At 41.9% G+C, this 27500-nt stretch overlaps 1 pseudogene across 1 annotated transcript in view; it reads right to left on the bottom strand.

Moving 5' to 3' along the window:
* The window catches only part of LOC311149142 (protein transport protein Sec16B-like), a 31400-nt pseudogene extending 22788 nt beyond the window's left edge, over nucleotides 1-8612 (bottom strand). Inside the window, exons 1-10 of the transcript in view lie at nucleotides 8474-8612; nucleotides 7962-8054; nucleotides 7597-7696; nucleotides 7429-7516; nucleotides 7110-7251; nucleotides 6738-6870; nucleotides 5549-5692; nucleotides 5152-5251; nucleotides 4901-5046; nucleotides 4160-4257 (exon numbers count right to left, since the gene is read on the bottom strand). The product of the transcript in view is annotated as a protein transport protein Sec16B-like (transcript). The remainder of the gene's footprint in view (nucleotides 1-4159; nucleotides 4258-4900; nucleotides 5047-5151; nucleotides 5252-5548; nucleotides 5693-6737; nucleotides 6871-7109; nucleotides 7252-7428; nucleotides 7517-7596; nucleotides 7697-7961; nucleotides 8055-8473) is intronic.
* Between the last annotated feature and the right edge of the window lie 18888 nt (nucleotides 8613-27500).

Here is a 27500-nt window from a genome sequence, read left to right as displayed (position 1 = left end):
AACATCTCTGGAGAGACCGGAAAATAGCTGTGTAGCGACACTCCCCATCCAACCTGACAGAGCTTGAGAGGATCTGCAGAGAAGAATGGGAGAAACTCCCCAAATACAGGTGTGCAAAGCTTGTAGCGTCATACCCAAGAAGACTCAAGGCTGCAATCGCTGCCAAAGGCTCTTCAACAAAGTACTGAGCACGGGTCTGAATACTTATGTAAATGTGATATTTCCGGGGGGGGGGGGGTTAATACATTTGCAAACATTTCTAAAAGCCTGTTTTCGCTTTGTCATTATGGGGTATTGTGTATATGTTTATGGGAAAAAAGTATTTGATCCCCTGCTGATTTTGTGCGTTTGCCCACTGACAAAGAAATGATCAGTCTATAATTTTAATAGTAGGTTTATTTGAACAGTGAGAGACAGAATAACAACAACAATTATCCAGAAAAACGCATGTCATTAATTGATTTGCATTTTAATGAGGGAAAAAAGTATTTGACCCCCTCTCAATCAGAAAGATTTCTGGCTCCCAGGTGTCTTTTATACAGGTAACGAGCTGAGATTAGGAGCACACTCTTAAAGGGAGTGCTCCTAATCTCAGCTTGTTACCTGTATAAAAGACAACTGTCCACAGAAGCAATCAATCAATCAGATTCCAAACTCTCCACCATGGCCAAGACAAAAGAGCTCTCCAAGGATGTCAGGGACAAGATTGTAGACCTACACAAGACTGGAATGGGCTACAAGACCTTTGCCAAGCAGCTTGGTGAGAAGGTGACAATAGTTGGTGCGATTATTCGCAAATGGAAGAAACACAAAATAACTGTCAATCTCCCTCGGCCTGGGGCTCCATGCAAGATCTCACCTCGTGGAGTTGCAATGATAATGAGAACGGTGAGGAATCAGCCCAGAACTACACGGGAGGATCTTGTCAATGATCTCAAGGCAGCTGGGACCATAGTCACCAAGAAAACTATTGGTAACACAGTATGCCGTGAAGGACTGAAATCCTGCAGTGCCCGCAAGGTCCCCCTGCTATTGAAAGCACATATACAGGCCCGTCTGAAGTTTGCCAATGAACATCTGAATGATTCAGAGGAGAACTGGGTGAAAGTGTTGTGGTCAGATGAGACCAAAATCGAGCTCTTTGGCATCAACTCAGCTCGCCGTGTTTGGAGGGCGCGAATGCTGCCTATGACCCCCAGAACACCATCCCCACCGTCAAACATGGAGGTGAAAACATTATGCTTTGGGGGTGTTTTTCTGCTAAGTGGACAGGACAACTTCACCACATCAAAGGGACGATGGATGGGGCCATGTACTGTCAAATCTTGGGTGAGAACCTCCTTCCCACAGCCAGGGCATTGAAAATGGGTTGTGGATGGGTTATTCCAGCATGACAATTACCCAAAACACACGGCCAAGGCAACAAAGGAGTGGCTCAAGAAGAGGAACATTAAGGTCCTGGAGTTGCCTAGCCAGTCTCCAGACCTTAATCCCATAGAAAATCTGTGGAGGGAGCTGAAGGTTCGAGTTGCCAAACGTCAGCCTCGAAACCTTAATGACTTGGAGAAGATCTGCAAAGAGGAGTGGGACAAAATCCCTCCTGAGATGTGTGCAAACCTGGTGGCCAACTACAAGAAACGTCTGACCTCTGTGATTGCCAACAAGGGTTTTGCCACCAAGTACTAAGTCATGTTTTTCAGAGGGGTCAAATACTTATTTCCCTCATTAAAATGCAAATCAATTCATAACATTTTTGACATGCGTTTTTCTGGATTTTTGTTGTTGTTATTCTGTCTCTCACTATTCAAATAAACCTACCATTAAAATTATAGACTGATAATTTCTTTGTCAGTGGGCAAATGTACAAAATCAGCATGGGATCAAATACTTTTTTCCCTCACTGTATGTATACTCTATCCAGCCTCACTCCTCATCCCCCCAGCCTCCCCTTATTCTTTACACTCATTCTCACTCCTCCCCCCTCATCCTCCTCTCCATCCCCCTCTCCCTCCCCCTCCCTGCCAGACTTGGAATTCCCAGCTCCATCCAACTCCCCCACTCATGTTTCCTCACTGGCCCCAAAAACACATTCTCTCCCTGGGCATGGACACACTGCTGATTATGCAGAATGAAGGGTTTGGTTACGATGTCAAGTAGTTTACAAGTATATTATGATATACAGTGGCTTGCGAAACTATTCACCCCCCTTTGCCATTTTTCCTATTTTGTTGCCTTAAAATAGATTTGTTTTTTTTTGGGGGGGGGGGGGTCGAATCATTTGATTTACACAACATGCCTACCACTTTGAAGATGCAAAATATTTTTGGTGAAACAAACAAGAAATAAGACAGTAAAACAGAAAACTTGAGCGTGCATAACTATTCACCCCCCCCCCCCAAAGTCAATACTTTGTAGAGTCACATTTTGCAGCAATTACAGCTGCAAGTCTCTTTGGGTATGTCTCTATAAGCTTGGCACATCTAGCCACTGGGATTTTTCCCAATTCTTCAAGGCAAAACTGCTCCTTCAAGTTGGATGGGTTCCGCTGGTGTACAGCAATCTTTAAGTCATACCACAGATTCTCAATTGGATTTGACTAGGCCATTCCAAGACATTTAAATGATTCCCCTTGAACCACTGGAGTGTTGCTTTAGCAGTATGCTTAGGGTCATTGTCCTGCTGGAAGGTGAACCTCCGTCCCAGTCTCAAATCTCTGGAAGACTGAAACAGGTTTCCCTCAAGAATTTCCCTGTATTTAGCGCCATCCATCATTCCTTCAATTATTTTTTTCTTTAAGCAGTGGCTTTTTTCTGGCCACTCTTCCGTAAAGCCCAGCTCTGTGGAGTGTACGGCTTAAAGTGGTCCTATGGACAGATACTCCAATCTCCGCTGTGGAGCTTTGCAGCTCCTTCAGGGTTATCTTTGGTCTCTTTGTTGCCTCTCTGATTAATGCCCTCCTTGCCTGGTCCGTGAGTTTTGGTGGGCGGCCCTCTCTTGGCAGGTTTGTTGTGGTGCCATTATCTTTCCATTTTTTAATAATGGATTTAATGGTGCTCCGTGGGATGTTCAAAGTTTCTGGTATTTTTTTATAACTCAACCCTGATCTGTACTTCTCCACAACTTTGTCCCTGACCTGTTTGGAGAGCTGCTTGGTCTTCATGATGCCGCTTGCTTGGTGGTGCCCCTTGCTTAGTGGTGTTGCAGACCCTGGGGCCTTTCAGAACAGGTGTATATATACTGAGATCATGTGACACTTAGATTGCACACAGGTGGACTTTATTTAACTAATTATGTGACTTCTGAAGTTAATTGGTTGCACCAGCAAAGGGGGTGAATACATATGCACGCACCACTTTTCCGTTATTGATTTTTAAGAATTTTTTGAAACCAGTTATCTTTTTTAATTTCACATCACCAATTTTGACTATTTTGTGTATGTCCATTACATGAAATCCAAATAAAAATCCATTTAAATTACAGGTTGTAATGCAACAAAATAGGAAAAACATCAAGGGGGATGAATACTTTTCCAAGTCACTGTCGTCCATCTCTGTGTATTATTGACAGGGCAGGTCACAACAGGAATACCCTTGCTTAGATAATAGGAAAAAGACAACAGCTGTCAGTCAGTGAGTGACCAAAGCACTGCAGGATAGAAACAGTGGATGTGTCCCAAATAGCAACCTATTCCCTATATAGTGTTCTTTTGACCAGGGTCCATAGGGCTCTGGTCAAAGTAGTGCACTACTGTATGTGCCATTTGGTACAAAGACCGTATATATAGATTTTACTTATTTATTTATTGTCATTTAGCAGACGCTCTTATCCAGAGCGACTTACAGGAGCAATTAGGGTTAAGTGCCTTGCTCAAGGGCACACCAGCAGATTTTTCACCTAGTTGGCTCAGGGATTAGAACCAGCGACCTTTCGGTTACTGGCACAACGCTCTTAACCACTAAGCTATCTGCCGCAGTCCGGAGCAAGATCAATCTTCTAGGAATTAATTAAAGACGTAATACCCCTACAACGCTGAGTGTTATTGACCTGTGAAAAGTGCCACTGCAAACAAAATATCAAGCAGTCAATTATATTTACTATGCTGACGAATATTCAATATCCATGTTGTAATGTCTCAGAGATAATGCTGCTCCATGCACACCTGTTCAACACAGTGGTATAGGACCTGTTTTCCATCTTGCTGGCCAGGAACAGGGCGTGGCCCCACAGTCCACTCTTCATGGCCGACTCTAGGGCCTCCTGTGAAAGAACCATAAAGGAGATGTGGAGGAACCATGGTGGGGAGGCATGGGGAGGCGTGAAGGAACCATGCAAATGTTTGGGGAAGGTGTGGTGAGGGGTGAAGGAACCGTGGGGGAGGCGTGGAGAGGCATGGGGGAGGTGTAAGGGAGATGTGGGGGAGCTAGCAGATGGGATACTGTAAGCCTAAAGTATCTGGAGGAGACATGAGACATCTGGAGGAGACATGAGGCGTGGGGGAGTTATGAGGGAGGCATGGGGCAGGGGTGAAGGAGGTGTGAAAGAACATGGAGGAGACGTGGAAGGGTTGTAGAAGAACACAGTGTCAGGAGTCAGTGTTGGAGGAGTAAGAGGATAGCCCTGGTGTTACATTAGTCAGACAGTAATGTGTCAACTAGGCTGTCTCCATGGTGTTAATCATAGTCATGCACTATCTATTACTCTCAGAATAAATAGAAGATGACTTTACCATTAATCTTACAAAATATTTATGATATTATATTATAAATAGAGAGGGGAACAGTGAGGAGCGAGACCGAAAAAGAGAGACAGAGACACAGACAGACACTGAGACAGACTGAGACAGGGGCCGAGACCGTAAGAGAGAGAGACACTGAGACAGAGACAGAGAGATTATCCTCACCTTCTTCCTTCCAGTCAGGAGAAGCTTGGTGTATCCCTGCATGTCCTTCTCTGTGGACTCAGCCATACAGACACTAGCGGCTGTCCCTGTTAGCAAGTCTGCGCCATCCAAGGGGTCTGTCTCAGGACTGGGGCCCTCACTCAGATCTATGAGGGTAATATACAAATTGAAACCTTTTCATCATTTGCTTTTTCCTCAGCGTAACATGTCCAATAGATACAAAACAGTATGTGTGGTGTGGTGTCCTCTACCTATTAGGGTAGGGGCCTCTGATCCTTCACTGCCCCCTGAACCACCATGGCCCTGAGAGTTCCTCATCAGTAGCTCTGCTATGTCTGAACCAAAGATACGCTGAATGAATTCAGGGAGATAAAACAATAGGGTAATGTTTGAATGAGTATGGTTAAATAAAGGTTAAATAAAAAATATAAATAAATAAAATAAGTATGTGGGTGGGTGGGCACAGCCCTTCACAGATAATGCTGATAATCCAAATGCCACAGAATCCATTAAAAAGGAAAGACTGGGATAGCAATAGATGATTGTTGCGTGTAGTTTTGGACCATCTTGGCAAATTTGTGATATTTCAAGAGTGCTAAGACAAAGGGGTTTCACTTAATATAAGAGTGTGAAGAGATGTACACCTACTCCATTTTGTCTGCACAGCAGTACCAGTACATTCCAAAGGAGGCCGGCAGACTAGAGCCCTTGTCTTGAAGCTTTTCATCTTTCATGCAGGCTTCTGCCCTCTGGTGGGCAAAAGACATGACATCTACTTTGTGCAGGTCTTCCCTTTAAAGGAGGAGAAAAAACTCAAAAAGTAATACACACATAAGATTCATAAACCACGCTTCCATCCACAGTTTTTATGTGAGGAAAGTCATACCGTATAAAAAAAATCACGACAGCTGTGATGGAAACAGGTAGTTTAGGTACAATTTTATAAATGCGGACAGATCATTTTTTAGTTCGACATGGTGAGATCGTTTTGTGTCTGTAATATTAATTATACGAGAAATGGTGGTGGAATATTCATATAATAACCATCATATTGAAATAAACTTGGGAGTCACGTAAGGATATTGTGTGTGGTCCTCCCACTATGACTCGGGAAACCATACAGTTTATTAGGCTACAGATTAAATAAATGGTGGTGAAAGTACACAGTGATCTCCTTTCCAATAGATATCGAGGGTCTTATTCTGGTGACATGATGATTGATATTTGACTGCCGTTTGAAAAATAATCTTGCTCTTATCCATAATAATGTCATGTAGACTAGCCTACGCGCACTGTATCTGCGAGCTGTTGTCTAGATCACACGTGCAAAGACCAGAGTAGGCACATTTGCTATTTAACACAACAGTTTTTGTGATTAAACTATCGGTAGAGTTGAAAATGCGATGGTAACACTTTGAACTTTAGATGTTTATTCGGTACATGAAAACTTAAGCGAAAAAGTACATTTTCTGTACAATACGTCATCACGCACTGACTTAAATAACCGCAACAAGTCAGTGGAAAGACACCACTGGTGGGAAAATGCTAATATTTTCTTTATGCGGATTTTAGAATATTTGCATGAAAACCTGTCGCCAATTGGATAGAAACCTAGCTACTGACACAATTATGACAGTAAACCGTCATTTTTTCCATGCAGTTTAGGTGCCTGTTTTTAGTGTCTCTAGAACAGTTTTGTGAGTTGTGGGGAAACAACCAAAAAATTGTTGCGAGTAGTTATTTGGTCATTGTTTTCTACTTTGCATACATGGCCAATACATCATCACATACAAAGTAGTATGCAAGTGTGGATATTGGGTTTGAGAGTGTAAAATACCTAGCCAGCGGGCCAGGAAATTATCTCATGTCCCGCAGCTCCTGTGTCAACTGTATAGCTGGACCAAAGCTGACTAGAGCATGAGGTAAAGAGTATTTCAGAGGGGCAGTTGCCTCAGGAACTGCTGCATGCTCTAAGGAGAGAACATGCAGTATTATCATAATTCATATTATCACCTTGATGGGGGATATTCATAGTGCTGTCATGAGTGTTCATTAGACTTGAGGATGACCAGTTAGCCTCATTGTGCTATTTTGTTTTTAGTGGTATACAACCCTACAGCTAAGTAAGTGTATAACATTATGTGACCCCTGTTTCTAAGAGACAGACCTACAGTATCTGGGTGGAGATGACAGGTAACTCAAGGCTTACCTGTGTCTGCTGTGCTCCAGGTGGGTTGTGGGGCAGGTTCAATCTGTTCAGCACCGTTGATGTACTGGCTCTGCTCATAGCTACTGGAGGACAGGCCTGATGCCTTGAAACTGGCCAGAGCCCCAGGGGCATAACAGGAGGTCTGGAGGACAAGACCAGCCAAACCAAGATAGGAGAATGAGCAGGGATGGAGAACGTCATACAACCAAGTTCCTAAAGTAAGTATTCAACAGAGTGGGCAAACAGCAACACAGATCTGTACAGTATCTTTGTCAGAAGAAATTCATATAATTTATTGATCATAATATTTAGCTGTTACCTCTGTACTAGCCTCCCCATTATCTCTAGAATGATCTTCATCAGAGCCTCTCAAGTCATGTTGAGAGCTGGCTTCTCGCTGGTCATACCTGAAGAAGAAGAAGAAATAGGTTTGAATTCATGCCTTTAAATGAATGGGATATCAGGAATTTCACATCTGTTGTCTAACCTGTGTTGTTCTGGGTAGCCACTCCCAGTCTGGTCCTGCTGTTCATATCTCCTCTCCTGATACAGGTCAGATCGCCACTGTTCCTGGGGAGTCCATTGACCTGCATTTGGATCATGTCAATGACAGAGAATTGTATCAATCATGTTGTTTATTTGCACATAGTTATTGTTTAGGTTAGTTCATTTAAACATTAATTATATTTGTACTGTGGTGAATATGTTGTGTTAAGTATCAATAATTTATTACAATGTTAATCCATTTGTTATAACTCTGATAATGGCTTAAGTTGCTTGGCAAACTGTGGTGCAATACTTGTGTGTAATATAATGTATTACTGTAATCCACTGATATTAATAGGTCAGTACCTGGGTGGCTGTAATGCCCTCTGTAATAACCTTGGTCATAGTAGCCATAGTCTTGGCTGTAGTCCCAGTAGCCTTGTGGTGGGTAGTCATATGCTGGCCAGAAAACAATATCACAGATCCATATCTGATTATATAACGGTGAATAATTAATTACAAACTGTATCTTAGGGTTCACATAATAACGTTACATAGCCTGTGCTCCACAACTGTCACTACCAAACCACAATAAATAATGCAAATAATACCAAGAGACAATGTACTTTTTGTTTTTGAGAACGGTGGATAGTAGAATAGAATCTAGAATATAATATAATTAACTTTGGTTACTTTGGATATAGATTCTGAGAACAAACCTTGAGTGGGGTCTGGATTGTTGTGGCTCTGATCTATTGTAACCCGTTGTGCAGTGGGGTCTGTCATAAGCCATTCTTGAGTGGGGAGTGCTGTAGGCACTAGGGCTGAACTCTGGAAGTGGTCTGTGGGGTGGAGGGCTGGCGAGGTAACCCCTGTACCTAGGGTCTGGACGGGACCCAACCTGGGACCACTGCTTCGCCCTCTCTCTGGGGTCAGGTGGTGGTGGTGGTAGGTAGTGCCCAGTGGTAGTGGCCCCATGTGGTGGAGGTTGTGGTGGTGGGTAGTTCCCAGAGCCATCCCCCTGGTGAGAGTAAGAAGGTCTGTGGTAGTCCTCCCTCTTTCTGGGTCTCTGGGGGTGACGACCAGGGCCAGGTGAGGTAGGCCAGTGGAGACCTTTGGGATCCATGATGACCACTCTTTGTGTTGGGAGGAGAATACTTCAATACTAACTTTAAGCATCAGTTGTCAGAGCACCTTACCGATCACTGCACCTGTACACAGCCCATCTGAAATTAGCCCGCCCAACTACCTCATCCCTATATTGTTATTTATTTTGCTCATTTGTACCCCAGTATCTCTATTTGCACATCATCTCTTGCACATCTATCATTCCAGTGTTAATACTAATTGTAATTATTTTGCACTATAGCCTATTTATTGCCTTACCTCCATAACTTGCTACATTTGCACACACTGTGCACACACTGTGTATATATTTATTTCTGTTGTATTTTTGACTTTGTTTTGTTTTACCCCATATGTAACTTTGTGTTGTTGTTTTTATCGCACTGCTTTGCTTTATCTTGGCCAGGTCGCAGTTGTAAATGAGAACCTGTTTTAAACTGGTTTACCTGGTTAAATAAAGGTGAAATATTTTTTTTTTTTTTTAAATACCTCCGAAGAATCATTTGAATCAATCATCAGTACTGCAAAAAAGTAAAAGAGAGCTCTTAGTGAATGTCTGAAATATCTGTGCATTACGAAGCAAGTAGAGACACAAACAAGACTATAGACTAAGTTTCAGACGTTTCAAACAAAGGAAGTCAATTTCAAACACATACATTCCATGCATTCCTAAACTATCAGGCTACAAAATATGAGAATATGTTTTCAAAAGGAAATACAGTCACTAGTGAAAGTCCACACACCCCTTTCACAGTCATCACATTTGTCTGCCTTAAAATTAAATCTAAAAAGGGATTACATTCAAGTTTTTCCTACCAATATACACAACCTATTACACATTTTCAAAGTGCAAGAATAATTATAGAACATTTTCCAATGAAAATTAATGAAAATAAAAAATGGAACATGTATTGATTGCGTATGTCTTCACACCCCAGAGTTAATACTAGGTGTATGCATCTTTGGCAGCCTTATAGCTGTGAATAATTTTTAATAAGATTCTACCAATCTTGCACAACTCCTAGGGCAACATACTGTATATCAAAATTGCTCAAGCTCAGTAAATATGGTTTGGAATCCTTGATGGATAGCAATATTCAAATCTTGTCTCTGTTTTTCAAGCAGATTTAAGTCAAGACTGAGACTGGACCATTCGGGAACACGCACCACCTCTTGGAAAGCCATTCTGGTGTGTCTTTGGCATTAACATTTGTGTAATTGTCCCGCTGAAAAATACAAACCTATCCCAGGGTTAGGTTCTCAGATGACTACAGTGGGTTTTCCTCTAACTTTTTACCTGGGCTTTGCTCCTTTTATATTTATTTTGATCCTGACAAACTCCCCAGTCTCTGCCGGTGACAAGTATACCCAGGGGCGCAACTTTCACTGCCGACAGGGGGGACATGTCCCCCCCACATTCTGAAATTGAATTTTGTCCCCCCCAGTTTTATCATTGGAATGTGAGACAAAATGAGGCAACGGTGTGCTTTAGGACCATTCGGAAATTTGGGTAGGCTGTTTGGAGTGTTTATCTGACTGGATAAAAAAATATAAACACTACCGGTCAAAGGTTTTGGAACACCTACTCATTCAAGGGTTTTTCTTTATTTTTACTATTTTCTACATTGTAGAATAATAGTGAAGACATCAAACTATAAAATAACACAAATGGAATCATGTAGTAACCAAAAAAGTGTTTAAAAAATCAAAATATATTTTATATTTGAGATTCTTCAAATAGCCACCCTTTGCCTTGATGACAGCTTTGCACACTCTTGGCATTCTCTCAACCAGCTTCACCTGAAATGCTTTTCCAACAGTCTTGAAGGAGTTCCCACATATGCTGAGCACTTGTTGGCTGCTTTTCCTTCACTCTGCGGTCCGACTCATCCCAAACCATCTCAATTGGGTTGAGGTCACACTCCTTCTTGGTCAAATAGCCCTTACACAACCTGGAGGTGTGTTGGGTCAATGTCCTGTGGAAAAACAAATGATAGTCCCACTAAGCCCAAACCAGATGGGATGGCGCATCGCTGCAGAATGCTTTGGTAGCCATGCTGGTTAAGTGTGCCTTGAATTCTAAATAAATCACAGACAGTGTCACCAGCAAAGCACCCCCTCACCATAACACCTCCTATTCCATGCTTTACGGTGGGAAATACACATAGGAAGATCATCCGTTCACCCACACCACATCTCACAAAGACACGGCGGGTGGAACCAAAAATCTCAAATTTGGACTCCAGACCAAAGGACAAATGTCCACCGGTCTAATGTCCATTGCTCGTGTTTCTTGGCCCAAGCAAGTCTCTTCTTCTTATTGGTGTCCTTTAGTAGTGGTTTCTTTGCAGCAATTCCACCATGAAGGACTGATTCACACAGTCTTCTCTGAACAGTTGATGTTGAGATGTGTCTGTTACTTGAAGCATTTATATTTGGCCTGCAATCTGAGGTGCAGTTAACTCTAATTAACATATTCTCTGCAGCAGAGGTAACTCTGGGTCTTCCTTTCCTGTGGCGGTGCTCATGAGAGCCAGTTTCATCATAGCGCTTGATGTTTTTTGCAACTGCACTTGAAGAAACGTTCAAAGTTCTTGAAATGTTCCGTTAACACAAATTAACTTTTAAGAGGACACACCTGTTAATTGAAATGCATTCCAGGTAACTACCTCATGAAGCTTGTTGAGAGAATGCCAAGAGTGTGCAAAGCTGTCATCAAGGCAAAGGGTGGCTACTTTGAAGAATCTAAAATCTAAAATATATTTGATTTGTTTAACACTTTCTTGGTGACTACATGATTCCATATGTATTATTTCATTGTTTTGATGTCTTCACTATTATTCTACGATCTAGAACATAGTAAAAATAAAGAAAAACCCTTGAATGAGTAGGTGTGTCCAAACTTTTGACAGGTACTGTATATACATTCTTTTTTTAAGCTAAACCAACAGGGCTCAAAACACTGAATGATCCACTGCTCCTTTCATATTTATTTTGATCCTGACAAACTCCCCAGTCCCTGCTGGTGACGAGCATGCCAATAACATGATGTTCCCACCACAATACTTGAAAATATAGAGGGTTTCACTCTGTGTTGTGTTGGATTTGACCCAAACCTGTAGTTTCTAATTTAGGCCAAAAAGTTCATTTATTTGCCATGTTGTCTTGTTGCAAACAGAATGGCCTTGTTGCAAACAGAATGGATGATTTAGAGTGGATTTCTTAACAAAGGCTTCCTTCTTTTCACTTTGTCATACAGGCCAGTAATGCGGAGTGAATACAATGTTGTTGATCCTCTGTATTTTCAAGTATTGTAGTGGCAGTAATAGCATCATGTTATAGATATGCTCAGGGGCGCAACTTTGGTTTTAGAAGTGTGTGTGTGTGTGGGGGGGGGGGGACATATATATATACACTACTACCTGTCGAAAGTTTTAGAACACCTACTCATTCAAGGGTTTTCTTTATTTTTACTATTTTCTACATTGTAGAATAATAGTGAAGACATCCAAACTATGAAATAACACATATGGAATCATGTAGTAACCAAAAGTGTTAAACAAATCAAAATATATTTATATTTATATTTGAGATTCTTCAAATAGCCACCCTTTGCCTTGATGACAGCTTTTCACACTCTTGGCATTATCTTAACCAGCTTTATGAGGTAGTCACCTGGAATGCATTTCAATGAACAGGTGTGCCTTGTTAAAAGTTAATTTGTGGAATTTCTTCCCTTCGTAATGCGTTTGAGCCAATCAGTTGTGTTGTGACAAGGTAGGGGTGGTATACAGAAGATAGCCCTATTTGGTAAAAGATCAAGTCCATATTATGGCAAGAACAGCTCAAATAAGCAAAGAGAAACGACAGTCCATCATTACTTTAAGACATGAAGGTCAGTCAAAACGGAACATTTCAAGAACTTTGAAAGTTTCTACAAATGCAGTCGCAAAAACCATCAAGTGCTATGATGAAACTGGCTCTCATGAGCACCGCCACAGGAAAGGAAGACCCAGAGTTACCTCTGCTGCAGAGGATAAGTTCATTAGAGTTAACTGCACCTCAGATTGCAGGCCAAAAAATGCTTCACAGAGTTCAAGTAACAGACACATCTCAACCTCAACTGTTCAGAGGAGACTGTGTGAATCAGGCCTTCATGTTCGAATTGCTGCAAAAAAATACTACTAAAGGACACCAGTAAGAAGAAGAGACTTGCTTGGGCCAAGAAACATAAGCAATGGACATTAGACCGGTGGAAATCTGTCCTTTGGTCTGATGAGTCCAAAATTTAAATTTTTGGTTCCAACCGCCGTGTCTTTGTGAGAGTAGGTGAACGGATAATCTGCATGTGTGGTTCCCACTGTGAAGCATGGAGGTGGAGGTGTGATGGTGTGGGGGTGCTTTGCTGGTGACACGGTCAGTGATTTATTTAGAATTCAAGGCACACTTAACCAGCATGGCTACCACTGCATTCTGCAGCGATACGCCATCCCATCTGGTTTGCCCTTAGTGGGACTATCTTTAGTTTTTCAACAGGACAATGACCCAATACACCTCCAGGCTGTGTAAGGGCTATTTGACAAAGAAGGAGAGTGATGGAGTGCTGCATCAGATGACCTGGCCTCCACAATCACCCGACCTCATCCCAATTGGTTTGGGATGAGTTGGACCGCAGAGTGAAGGAAAAGCAGCCAACAAGTGCTCAGCCTATGTGAGAACTCCTTCAAAACTGTTGGAAAAGCAGTCCAGGTGAAGCTAGTTGAGAGAATGCCAAGAGTTTGCAAAGCTGTCATCAAGGCAAAGGGTGGCCACTTTGAAGAATCTAAAATCTAAAATATATTTTGATTTGTTTAACACTGTTTTGGTTACTACATCATTCCATATTTGTTATTTCATAGTTTTGATGTCTTTACTATTATTTTACAATGTAGAAAATAGTCAAAATAAAGAAAACCCTTGAATGAGTAGGTGTGTCCAAACTTTGACTGGTACTGTATGTGTGTGTATATATATATGTATATATATATACAGTGAGGGAAAAAAGTATTTGATCCCCTGCTGATTTTGTACATTTGCCCACTGACAGAGACATGATCAGTCTATAATTCTAATGGTAGGTTTATTTGAACAGTGAGAGACAGAATAACAACAAAATAATCCAGATAAAAGCATGTCAAAAATGTTATAAATTGATTTGCATTTTAATGTACATTGATTTGCATATAAGTATTTGACCCCTCTGCAAAACATGACATAGTACTTGGTGGCAAAACCCTTGTTGGCAATCACAGAGGTCAGACGTTTCTTGTAGTTGGCCACCAGGTTTGCACACATCTCAGGAGGGATTTTGTCCCACTCCTCTTTGCAGATCTTCTCCAAGTCATTAAGGTTTCGAGGCTGACGTTTGGCAACTCGAACCTTCAGCTCCCTCCACAGATTGTCTATGGGATTAAGGTCTGGAGACTGGCTAGGCCACTCCAGGACCTTAATGTGCTTCTTCTTGAGACACTCCTTTGTTGCCTTGGCCGTGTGTTTTGGGTCATTGTCATGCTGGAATACCCATCCACGACCTATTTTCAATGCCCTGGCTGAGGGAAGGAGGTTCTCACCCAAGATTTGACGGTACATGGCCCCGTCCATCGTCCCTTTGATGCGGTGAAGTTGTCCTGTCCCCTTAGCAGAAAAACACCCCCAAAGCATAATGTTTCCACCTCCATGTTTGACGGTGGGGATGGTGTTCTTGGGGTCATAGGCAGCATTCCTCCTCCTCCAAACACGGCGAGTTGAGTTGATGCCAAAGAACTTGATTTTGGTCTCATCTGACCACAACACTTTCACCTAGTTCTCCTCTGAATCATTCAGATGTTCATTGGCAAACTTCAGGCGGGCCTGAATATGTGCTTTCTTGAGCAGGGGGACCTTGCGGGCGCTGCAGGATTTCAGTCCTTCACGGCGTAGTGTGTTACCGATTGTTTTCTTGGTGACTATGGTCCCAGCTGCCTTGTGATCATTGACAAGATCTTCCCGTGTAGTTCTGGGCTGATTCCTCATCGTTCTCATGATCATTGCAACTGCACGAGGTGAGATCTTGCATGGAGCCCCAGGCCGAGGGAGATTGACAGGTCTTTTGTGTTTCTTCCATTTGCGAATAATCGCACCAACTGTTGTCACCTTCTCCCCAAGCTGCTTGGCGATGGTCTTGTAGCCCATTCCAGCCTTGTATAGGTCTACAATCTTGTCCCTGACATCCTTGGAGAGCTTTTTGGTCTTGGCCATGGTGGAGAGTTTGGAATCTGATTGATTGATTGCTTCTGTGGACAGGTGTCTTTTATACAGGTAACAAACTGAGATTAGGAGCACTCCCTTTTAGAGTGTGCTCCTAATCTCAGCTCATTACCTGTATAAAAGACACCTGGGAGCCAGAAATCTTTCTGATTGAGAGGGGGTCAAATACTTATTTCCCTCATTAAAATGCAAATCAATTTATAACATTTTTGACATGCGTTTTTCTGGATTTTGTTGTTGTTATTCTGTCTCTCACTGTTCAAATAAACCTACCATTAAAATTATAGACTGATAATTTCTTTGTCAGTGGGCAAACGTACAAAATCTGCAGGGATCAAATACTTTTTTCCCTCACTGTATACATATATACTGAACAAAAATATAAACGCAACATGTAAAGTGTTGGTCCCACGTTTCATGATCTGAAATAAAAGATCTCATAAATGTTCCATATGCACAACATTTTCTCTCAATTTCTGTGCACTAATTTGTTTACATTACATTTACGTCATTTAGCAGACGCTCTTATCCAGAGCGACTTACATGAGCAATTAGGGTTAAGTGCCTTGCTTAAGGGCACATCGACAGATTTTTCACCTAGTTGGCTCGGGGATTAGAACCAGCGACCTTTCGGTTACTGGCACAACGCTCTTACCCACTAAGCTACCTCCCTGTTAGTGAGCATTTCTCCTTTGTCAAGATAATCCATCCACCTGACAGGTGTGGCATTTCAAGAAGCTGATTAAACAGCATGATCATTACACAGGTGCACCTTGTGCTGGGGACAATAAAAGGCCACTCTAAAATGTGCAGTTTTGTCACACAACACAATGCCACAGATGTCTCAAGTTTTGATGGATTATGCAATTGGCATGTTGACTGCAGGTATATCCACCAGAGCTGTTTCCAGATAATTGAATGTTCATTTCTCTACCATAAGCCACCTCCAACATCATTTTAGAGAATTTGGCAGTACGTCCAACCGGCCTCACATCCGCAGACCACGTGTAACCACGCCAGCCCAGGACCTTCACATCCGGCTTCTTCACCTGCGGAATCGTCTGAGACCAGCCACCCAGACAGCTGATGAAACGGAGGAGTTTTTCTGTCTGTAATGAAGCCCGTTTGTGGGGAAAAACTAATTCTGATTGGCTGGGCATGGGTGGGCCTGGGAGGGCATAGGCCCACCCATCTGGGGAGCAAAGGCCCACCCATGGCTGTGCCCCTGCCCAGTCATGTGAAATACATAGATAAGGGCCTAACTAATATTTTTTTTCAATTTACTGATTTCCTTATATGAACTGTAACTCAGTAAAATCAATTAAATTGTTGCATGTTGTGTTTATATTTTTGTTCAGTACATTCGGAAAGTATTCAGACCCCTTGACTTTTTCCACATTGTGTTATGTTGCAGCCTTATTCTAAAATGTATTAAATTGTATCATCAATCTACACACAATACCCCATAATGACAAAGCATAAACAGGTTTTTAGAAATTTGTGCAAATGTAAAATAAAATAAAACTGAAATATAACATTTAAATAAGTATTCATACCCTTTACTCAGTACTTTGTTGAAGCACCTTTGGCAGCGATTACAGCCTCAAGTCGTCTAGGGTATGACGCTACAAGCTTGGCAGACCTGTATTTGGGGAGTTTCTCCCATTCTTTTCTGCAGATCCTCTCAAGCACTGTCAGGTTGGATGGGAAGCATCGCTGGACAGGTATTTTAAGGTCTCTCCAGAGATGTTAGATCGGGTTCAAGTCTTGGCTCTAGCTGGGCCACTCAAGGACATTCAGAGACTTGTCCCGAAGCCACTCCTGTGTTGTCTTGGCTGTGTCCTTAGGGTCGTTGTCCTGTTGGAAGGTGACCCTTGCCCCAGTCTGATGTCCTGAGTGCTCTGGAGCAAGTTTTCATCAAGGATCTCTCTGTACTTTGCTCCGTTCATCTTTCCCTCGATCCTGACTAGTCTCCCAGTCCCTGCCGCTGAAAACCATCCCCACAGCATGATGCTGCCACATCCCTGCTTCATCGTAGGGATGGTGCCAGGTTTCCTCCAGATGTGATGCTTGGCAATCAGGCCAAAGAGTTCAATCTTGGTTTCATCAGACCAGAGAATCTTGTTTCTCATAGTTTGAGAGTCCTTTAGGTGCCTTTTAGCAAACTCCAAGCGGGCTGTCATGTGCCTTTTACTGAGGAGTGGCTTCCGTCTGGCCTCCCTACCATAAAGGCCTGATTGGTGGAGTGCTGCAGAGATGGTTGTCATTCTCCACAGTGGAACTCTGGAGCTCTGTCAGAGTGACCATCGGGTTCTTGGTCACCTCCCTGACCAAGGCCCTTCTCACCCGATTGCTCAGTTTGGCCGGGCGGCCAGCTCTAGGAAGTATGATGGAGGCCACTGTGTTCTTAGGGACCTTCAATGCTGCAGACATTTTTTGGTACCCTTCCCCAGATCTGTGCCTCAACACGATCCTGTCTTGGAGCTCTACGGACAATTCCTTCGACCTCATGGCTTGGCTTTTACATGCATTGTCAACTGTGGGACCTTATATAGACAGATGTATGCCTTTCCAAATGTCCAATCAATTGAATTTACCACAGGTGGACTCCAATCAAGTTGTAGAAACATATCAAGGATGATCAATGGAAACAGGATATACTTGAGCTCAATTTCGAGTCTCATAGCAAAGGAGGAGGAACTGAAGGACCATCCTGCTCAGCGAATTTCATAAAAATTAAAATAGTGAAACATTAAAAAAGTTATCATTTTTAGATAAAACTATACTAAATATATTCACGTCACCAAATAATTGATTAAAACACACTGTTTTGCAATGAAGGTCTACAGTAGCCTCATCAGCAGTCTGTAGGGTAGGACCATGGTGTAGCCGGTGGACAGCTAGCTTCTGTCCTCCTCTGGGTACATTGACTTCAATACATTACCTAGGAGGCTCATGGTTCTGACCCCCTTCCATAGACTTCATTGGAAAGGAAAAGCTGCAACGCTCGCTCACCATTAAAAATGTGTAGTTTCATTAGACACATTTAAAAGATTGATGTTTCGGCCTACAATGGCCTTCTTCAGAATAATCACAAAGGGAATGGGCAAGTTCATATAGGGCATGGGGAAGACAATTAGGGAGAAAACTCTCTTCAGCTGTTGGCGCTAATGAGAGACAGTGTGGTAGACCATACAGGTTGGTACTCAGGGTGTTGTGTGCTGTGGTCAATGTTCCACGTAGTGATGAAATACAGAAGTGAAACCAGTAAAAAACAATTGGAAAACTGGACAAGCTTTTTTCAGTAGGTGTAGTTGATGTACAACCGTTACTATATAATACATGTTGAATATATTGGGTATTGAAAAATAAACAACAGGGCTAAGCAAAACTACGGATAACAACAAAAAACATCAAAAGCTTAGGCAAAGAGACTTACACAGTAATTATGACAGCTTCCGGAGGACATCCTCCAACCTATCAGAGCTCTTGCAGCATGAACTGACATGTTGTCCACCCAATCAAAGGATCAGAGAATGAATCTAGTACTGAAAGCATAAGCTAAAGCTAGCTAGCAATGCATAAAATGTGGTGAGTAGTTGATTCAAAGAGAGAGAAAAACAATAGTTTGAACAGTTTTCAACAAATTAATTTCTTCCAAGATTAAGGAGAAGCAAGAGAGAGAGAGAGAGAGAGAGAGAGAGAGAGAGAGAGAGAGAATACACCTATAGGTACACCTATAGCTCATTTCTTGGCAGTAGTACTGTAGACTACTTTATCACTGACCTCAACCCAGAGTCTCTCAGAGCGTTCACAGTCAGCCCACTGACACCCCTATCAGACCACAGCAAAATCACAGTCTACTTGAACAGAGCAATACTCAATCATGAGGCATCAAAGCCAAAAGAACTGAATAATATTAAGAAATGCTATAGATGGAAGGAAAGTAGTGTTGAAACCTACCAAAAAACAATTAGGAAACAACAAATTCAATCCATTCTAGACAACTTCCTGGACAAAACGTTCCACTGTAATAGTGAAGGTGTAAACTTGGCAGTAGAAAACCTAAACAGTATATTTGACCTCTCAGCTTCCCTATCAAATCTAAAAATCTCTAACAGAAAACCAAAGAAAAGTAATAACAGTGATAAATGGTTTGATGAAGAATGCAAAAACCTAAGAAAGAAATTGAGAAACCTATCCAACCAAAAACATAGAGACCCAGAAAACCTGAGCCTACGCCTTCACTATGGTGAATCACTAAAACAATACAGAAATACACTACGGAAAAAGAAGGAACAGCATGTCAGAAATCAGCTCAATGTAATTGAAGAATCCATAGACTCTAACCACTTCTGGGAAAATTGGAAAACACTAAACAAACAACAACACGAAGAGCTATCTATCCAAAACGGAGATGTATGGGTAAACCACTTCTCCAATCTTTTTGGCCCTATAACAGAGAACAAACAGCAAAAAAATATACATGATCAAATGCAAATCTTAGAATCAACTATTAAAGACTACCAGAACCCACTGGATTCTCCAATTACATTGAATGAACTACAGGATAAAATACAAACCCTCCAACCCAAAAAGTCCTGTGGTGTTGATGGTATCCTCAATGAAATGATAAAATATACAGACCACAAATTTCAATTAGCTATACTTAAACTCTTTAACATCATCCTTAGCTCTGGCATCTTCCCCAACATCTGGAACCAAGGACTGATCACCCCAATCCACAAAAGTGGAGACAAATTTGACCCCAATAACTACCGTGGGATATGCGTCAACAGCAACCTTGGGAAAATCCTCTGCATTATCATTAACAGCAGACTAGTTCATTTCCTCAGTGAAAACAATGTACTGAGCAAATGTCAAATTGGCTTTTTACCAAATTACCGTACGACAGACCACGTATTCACCCTGCACACCCTAATTGACAAACAAACAAACCAAAACAAAGGCAAAGTCTTCTCATGCTTTGTTGATTTCAAAAAAGCTTTTGACTCAATTTGGCATGAGGGTCTGCTATACTAATTGATGGAAAGTGGGGTTGGGGGAAAAACATACGACATTATAAAATCCATGTACACAAACAACAAGTGTGCAGTTAAAATTGGCAAAAAACACACACATTTCTTTCCACAGGGCCGTGGGGTGAGACAGGGATGCAGTTTAAGCCCCACCCTCTTCAACATATATATCAACGAATTGGCGAGGGCACTAGAACAGTCTGCAGCACCCGGCCTCACGATCTGGTGCTTCTGTCACCAACCAAGGAGGGCCTACAGCAGCACCTAGATCTTCTGCACAGATTCTGTCAGACCTGGGCCCTGACAGTAAATCTCAGTAAGACAAAAATAATGGTGTTCCAAAAAAGGTCCAGTTGCCAGGACCACAAATACAAATTCCATCTAGACACCGTTGCCCTAGAGCACAGAAAAAACTATACATACCTCGGCCTAAACATCAGCGCCACAGGTAACTTCCACAAAGCTGTGAACGATCTGAGAGACAAGGCAAGAAGGGCCTTCTATGCCATCAAAAGGAACATAAAATTTGACATACCAATTAGGATCTGGCTAAAAATACTTGAATCAGTTATAGAACCCATTGCCCTTTATGGTTCTGAGGTCTGGGGTCCGCTCACCAACCAAGAATTCACAAAATGGGACAAACACCAAATTGAGACTCTGCATGCAGAATTCTGCAAAAACATCCTCCGTGTACAACGTAAAACACCAAATAATGCATGCAGAGCAGAATTAGGCCAATACCCACTAATTATCAAAATCCAGAAAAGAGCCGTTAAATTCTATAACCACTTAAAAGGAAGCGATTCCCAAACCTTCCATAACAAAGCCATCACCTACAGAGAGATGAACTTGGAGAAGAGTCCCCTAAGTAAGCTTGTCCTGGGGCTCTGTTCACAAACACAAACAGACCCCACACAGCCCCAGGACAACAATAACAACAACACAACTAGACCCAACCAAATCATGAGAAAACAAAAAGAGAATTACTTGACACATTGGAAAGAACAAACAAAAAAACAGAGCAAACTAGAATGCTATTTGGCCCTAAACAGAGAGTACACAGTGGCAGAATACTTGACCACTGTGACTGACCCAAACTTAAGGAAAGCTTTGACTATGTACAGACTCAGTGAGCATAGCCTTGCTATTGAGAAAGGCCGCCGTAGGCAGACCTGGCTCTCAAGAGAAGACAGGCTATGTGCACACTGCCCACAAAATGAGGTGGAAACTGAGCTGCACTTCCTAACCTCCTGCCAAATGTATGACCATATTAGAGACACATATTTCCCTCAGATTACAGCGATCCACAAAGAATTCGAAAACAAACCCAATTTTGATAAACTCCCTTATCTACTGGGTGAAAAACCACAGTGTGCCATCACAGCTGCAAGATTTTTGACCTGTTGCCACAAGAAAAGGGCAACCAGTGAAGAACAAACACCATTGTAAATACAACCCATATTTATGTTTATTTATTTTCCCATTTGTACTTTAACTATTTGCACATTGTTACAACACTGTATATATACATAATATGACATTTGAAATGTCTTTATTCTTTTGAAACTTCTGAGTGTAATGTTTACTGTTAATATTTATTGTTTATTTCACTTTTGTTTACTATCTACTTCACTTGCTTTGGCAATGTTAACACACGTTTCCCATGCCAATAAAGCCCTTAAATTGAAATTGAAATTGAATTGAGAGAGAGCTAGCTATATTTCGAAGGATATCTTTTTTCACTTTTCACTTACTTAGCTAGCATCGAATGCAGCGAGCTAGTTTAGCCTACTCAAACACCAGGCTCAAACAGAGAGGGATGCTATGTTAGCTAGTTGGTTATGGCTATCCAAAACTGGAACTCTTCCAAGTCAAGGTAAGCTTTTATTCATTTATTGCCACTGGGGCCGCTGGTGTAAATGTTAAACTGCTTGCTGCTGACTGTACACTGTACTGCATGATTGTAGCGGGTTTACTAACGCGTAAGTTCTAGTAGCTATGTTGACAACGATGTAGGCTGTGTCCAGTTAGCGGTCATTATATGAAGGTCTGGCTTGGAAAGGTTTTTTCACCTGGTCACAGACAGCTGATGTGTTGTGCACTGAAATCCACAAGAGAAGGTGAGAGGATGAGAGCGTGTAGATAGATGCGAGAAGGAATTATATATACAACCAGCTGTTTGTACATGGCTGCTATGAAAGTGAACTGTGCCAATTCTGTTGAAAAACATTTCTTAAACGGAAGCAAATGGAACGAAACGGGGATAAACATACCTGAATTTGTCCAATAGAAACTCTCGTTTGCAACTGTTGGACTAATGATTACACCCTAGATCAGCTAGATGCAGGCAAAAGTGTGCAAGGCGGTATTGAATGTGTCACTGTCTGTCACCTTGATTACTCAAAATTCTCTCGACCTGTGCACCTACGTTGTAAACTTTCATTCATAGGCTATGTTGTAGCAACCTCATGATGGGGACAGGGTAAATTCGAGCATCATGTAGTAGCTTAAACCTATCGACGTCACATTGAGCTGGGTGAATGGAATTTGAATGACAGTCATCCAATATGCTGTAATATAAATAAGTCCATGTACATAAAAAGATTATCATCCTCCCTCATCTTAAACTGCACTGACCGCCACTACATTCCACAGGAAGTCAGAAAACACAAATTCAACAATGAGTGGTTTAGAAGGAATGAGTGGCTAACTGCCAGCATCGCAAAGCAATCACTATTTTGCTTCCCTGCCTGCTGTTCGGTGGAGAGGGTGTCTGTTCCAAGTCTGGGTTTAAGGATTTAAATCTGTCTGAAAGGGTCTCTTTTCCTAGCTTAAAATGATAAACATTCACACGCAACACCCTGGGCCAGAAAAGGTTGAATACATTGGCCATGCTGTGAATCCAGCATGATTTCTGCCGTGTTCAACACAACTGGGAACTCAGAACTCGGAACTGGGAAATCTCCAACATCGGTGCACTCAAGACAACTGAGCTCCGACTGGGAAAATACGTTTTCAATGGTCATCCAACTCGGAATTCCAAGTCGTGAACTCGGGTCTCTTTCTAGAGCTCCGACTTTCCGACCTGAAGATCACTGACGTCATGATTCGACTTCGTTTTTTTTTAGTTCACAGTTATCTTGAAAGCACCAAAAATCCAGAGAATGACCAAGTTTGCCCACAAGAAGGACCACCGCAGCACCTTCCTGTTCAAGTGAGCAAAGCACAACAACGGTGAGTCCAAAAATAGGCCTATGTCTTGTATGCTGCTGCATAAATTATGCAATATGCCAGGGGGATATGTACAACGTTACTGTAGCTAAGAAAGTAATACTAAGTGTATGTTGTGTAGTCCCCTGTAGCTCCGTTGGTAGAGCATAGCGCTTGCAACGCCAGGGTTGTGGGTTCGTTTCCCACGTGGGCCAGTATGAAAAAATGTATGCACTCACAAACTGTAAATCGCTATGGATAAGAGCGTCTGCTAAATATGTAAAATGTAGTAAGCTGTTAGTAGCCCATGTGACTCACCCTAAGAATTTGGTCCCTCAGAACTTAGCCTACTGTTCTGACTTGGTGTTGCACATATAGCCTGTTTTAGATCAATGTCATCATCGAATATTGTAAGAGTTTATATGCCCACGTAATTTATCCTACGGTTCTGACTTGGTGTACAAGGAGAATGCTGTAATAACTGCCCATGTTCTGAATTTTGTAACTGTACATTTCAAAAGTGCTGAACAAATAATTATTTTGACTATGTCTGTCTTAGCTCACTCATTAATGTCTTACTCGAAATTACGTCTTGCCTCTTAATCGCTCATCGTTCCCTTATGCCATAGTTTGTACATACAAATGTTGGAATGATGCATTTATTTGTTGTGCTTACTTTGTGTATTATAGTTAGCCCATGTGCTTTTCTCCACGAGGAGGAGATACTATAATGTTGTTGTCTGTAACCATGTTTGCCAGTGAAAGTTCAGTAATAGACCCATGTAATTCCAGTTGATATTGCGAGGGTTGTTTTGTTTACGCAATGCGTTGTCTGTGCGTCAGTATAGGCCTATTGTCTATAAAAGTGGATCCTCGTGATTGTATTTTCCTTCCTTTTTAGACCACATAGGCCTTATAAAATACTTCAAATGGTAGTCTCTCTCTCTCTCTGCGGTGACTTAAAGAAGAGTAAAGTTAAGGCCTCAACATCTTGCTGAATTTATCTGAACTAACATCTATCTGAATTTCTGTCGGTGTCCATTTTGAAAGTGCTGAACGAAAGCCTACCTCGTCCCAGCTCGTTTGCTTGCACTTAAATGCAGGGGCGGCCTGTTCAATAGGGCGATATGGGCGACGCACTGCCAAACGGGAAAAGGAAGGGATTTTTTTTCTAATCAATTATATCACGGCAACAGTAGTTATCAGTGTTGTAATCTATACGTCTGATCTGCCACAGTGCCACACTGCCACCAAATGTCGAATCAGGCTAAAGTCGTGCTTCAAATGGCTCCCCCCCCTTTTGGGGCGATTTCAGTCAGGTTGAAAATCGCCCAGAAGTCTGTCATAGACTCCCATGTAAAATCTATTTTTTTCAAATTTCAGAGCCTTCAATACAATCTCAATGGGTGTCTGTGGGCTTGCACTTACGCGCTTTCGTCATACGTTACGTAACCATGAACGTAACTGAGAAAAGAGTGGATTGTTTGAAAGAAGTTCCTTTTTGTCGGCGAACAAATGAAGATAAATTGGCAACGAAACAATTAGGACCTCCCAGACCAAATTTAATAATTCAACAGGTTTCTACTAAAGGCGGAAAGTCCTACACCCGAGGATTTTCCAAAAATTGGTACGAACGAAAAAAGACATTGCCACTCACTCAACTGGATGACGAGGGATACAGGCTAGCTGTCCGCCGCCACAACGATGAGGTTAGTGTTGATAATCACAAGTTTACTGGAGAACCAACTGAGACCAAGTAGAGACTTTGGACAGGGTGGATATGGTGTAATAAAGGCAGTTTATTCAGAGGTAAATATATCTGGAATCGCGTTCACGGACCCGTTCGTCAAACTCTTAGGGAGCTATAAATTAAGCCCCATTACTTACCATATCAGATAAGAGAAATTGCTGCAGCTACATATATTTTACATCCTGGCCCTACATAGTTCACTATTTGCATCACTTACCAAAATATTACATGTGGTCATATATGCTTGGAAAGTGGAGATGCCATAGAACGTCAAAAAAGTAAACATTGCTGGAGACACATTGCCGTTTTGGAGAAGACATCGCGTTTGCTAGCGAAGAGATTTGTTGTGGCAAATGAACTTGGGCTGGGAATTGCCAGGAACCTCACGATAAGATATATGCATCAGCATTGCGAGTCTCATGATTCTATACGTATTGCGATTCGATACTGTGATTTTATTGCGCACCATATGTCTGTTGCAGAGGGATCAGAAAGCCATGAGAACGAGTTTTGATCAGTCATGGAAATAAAAGTGCTGAAAACAAATTGGCTCCCAATGTGAAAAGATTGAGAACAAGCTATGAAGGAACAATAATGGTGTTTTGGTGCAGGTACAGCCAACTAGCGCTAAAATATTGCGATATTGTCAATACAGTATATCGTAAAGTATCACTATGTAACTCGATTTCTTTCACCCCAATCCCTCAAATTAACGGTAAATAACTGAATTGTTTGCCCCACATTTAGCTAAGATGATTAGCTAGCCAGCTAAAATGTTTTATTTAGTTAGCAGTCGCATCTACAATAGTTTACTGTCAATAACATGTCTCCAAAAATGACGTGGTGTCTCCAATTGTGTTGACATTTTACAATTGCAATGCGCATCCATGAGTATCCACTTTCTGTAGCTCAGCTGGTAGAGCATGGTGCTTGTAACGCCAAGGTAGTGGGTTCGATCCCCGGGACCACCCATACACAAAAATGTATGCACGCATGACTGTAAGTCGCTTTGGATAAAAGCGTCTGCTAAATGGCATATTATTATTATTATTATTATTATTATTATCTGAAGAGAGCCCCGAAACATTGTGTGCAGACATTTTATGCAATAAATGAAGTAGGTTCAATCTAGTAGTTCTGATCTTCTGATTGGTCCTGATGAGTTGGGCGAGGTCACCTCCAGGCTACTGTCACTGTTGCATTGGCTCTGAGTCGGGTTCTCTGTCTTCAAATGTTCAGCCTAAGAGAGGGGATTTTTGTGTGTGTGTGTGTGTGTGTGTGTTTAACAGTGATGATGTGTGTGTGTGTGTGTGTTTAACAGTGATGATGTGTGTGTGTGTGTGTGTGTGTTTGTGTGTGTGTGTTTGTGTGTGTGTGTGTCCTCAGAGCAAGAACTCGTGAGTTGGAAGAACTGAGAGGCCTATGGCGTGGGTGTTGTCCTTGGCCACCTGCTGACAAGGCTGACAAGATAGGACCCTTTTGTCCATTGTTATTGGATAGGAACAGAACTTATAACCAGCTCCTGACCTAAATAGATCTTAGCACAACATTTTACTCAACATATCATATTCCATATTCACTATAACAAATATATTTACTACGACATTAGCAAGAACCGCCACATCCTCAGCCGGCTAATCCAGTGTGTGAAGTTTTGCGGAGTGTTTGAGTTAGCTTTGCGAGGCAAAGATGAAACTGAGGGCTCCACCAACCCTGGTAAGCCAACACTTTTGAGATCAGTCAATAAATGCTTCTGGTATTGACTTATATGCTGCCCCTGTCTTCATGTTGTTGCTGGACATATCTTTTTTTAAATGTGTGTAGGTCACCTAAATCATCAGAAAAATTGCCCCTCCTGAGAATTTTTTCAGGAGCCGCCACTGCTTAAATGTAATAATGTTTGTGTATGGTTCAAAAGCCAAAACCCATGTCGGCATTCGTTATTATTGAAGGAGTGGGCAGTTTTTATCGAGCTACACAAATCCACAAGGAGTCAGTAGAAACCATATTTATTTAAGCAAGTCAGCCATATCAGCTCTGAGTTTTTAAGAAGGCAATAAATGAGGCTGAATTAACATTTTCGCTGCCAGATGAGACTGCTGATAGCCAGGTGTAGCGGTGGTAAGGAGTCACTCCATGGTGCTGAAAGGAAAGCTCCCCTGTCGGGACAGCTTTATGTAGGCCCTAACAGTTTGTGGGCTCCGTTTGTCACCGTTATAGTGCAATTAATGTATTGTTTAGTGTTGTGTTGTGTAGTGTAGTGGCTTTGCTGGCATGCATCTAAGAAAATTGGTTGAGTTTGCCCTACCAAGATTTACATAATAAAATCGTCACTGGAAAGGAGCAAAGCCTATGTAAAAGGTTAGAGGAAAATGTTACTAGATGTCGCCAAGCCAATAGATGGCACTGCTGCTATGTGTATCTTAGTGTGATACTCTATAGTACGATGAGCAGTGTTGCCATGTTCGCAGTTTTAGAGTAAAATTGGGCTTT

The sequence above is a fragment of the Coregonus lavaretus genome (genome assembly GCF_964263955.1).
Source record: "Coregonus lavaretus genome assembly, chromosome: 21".
Taxonomy (NCBI): domain Eukaryota; kingdom Metazoa; phylum Chordata; class Actinopteri; order Salmoniformes; family Salmonidae; genus Coregonus; species Coregonus lavaretus.
Note: the sequence above shows the minus strand (reverse complement) of the source record. Positions and strands in the feature narration are given on the sequence as shown.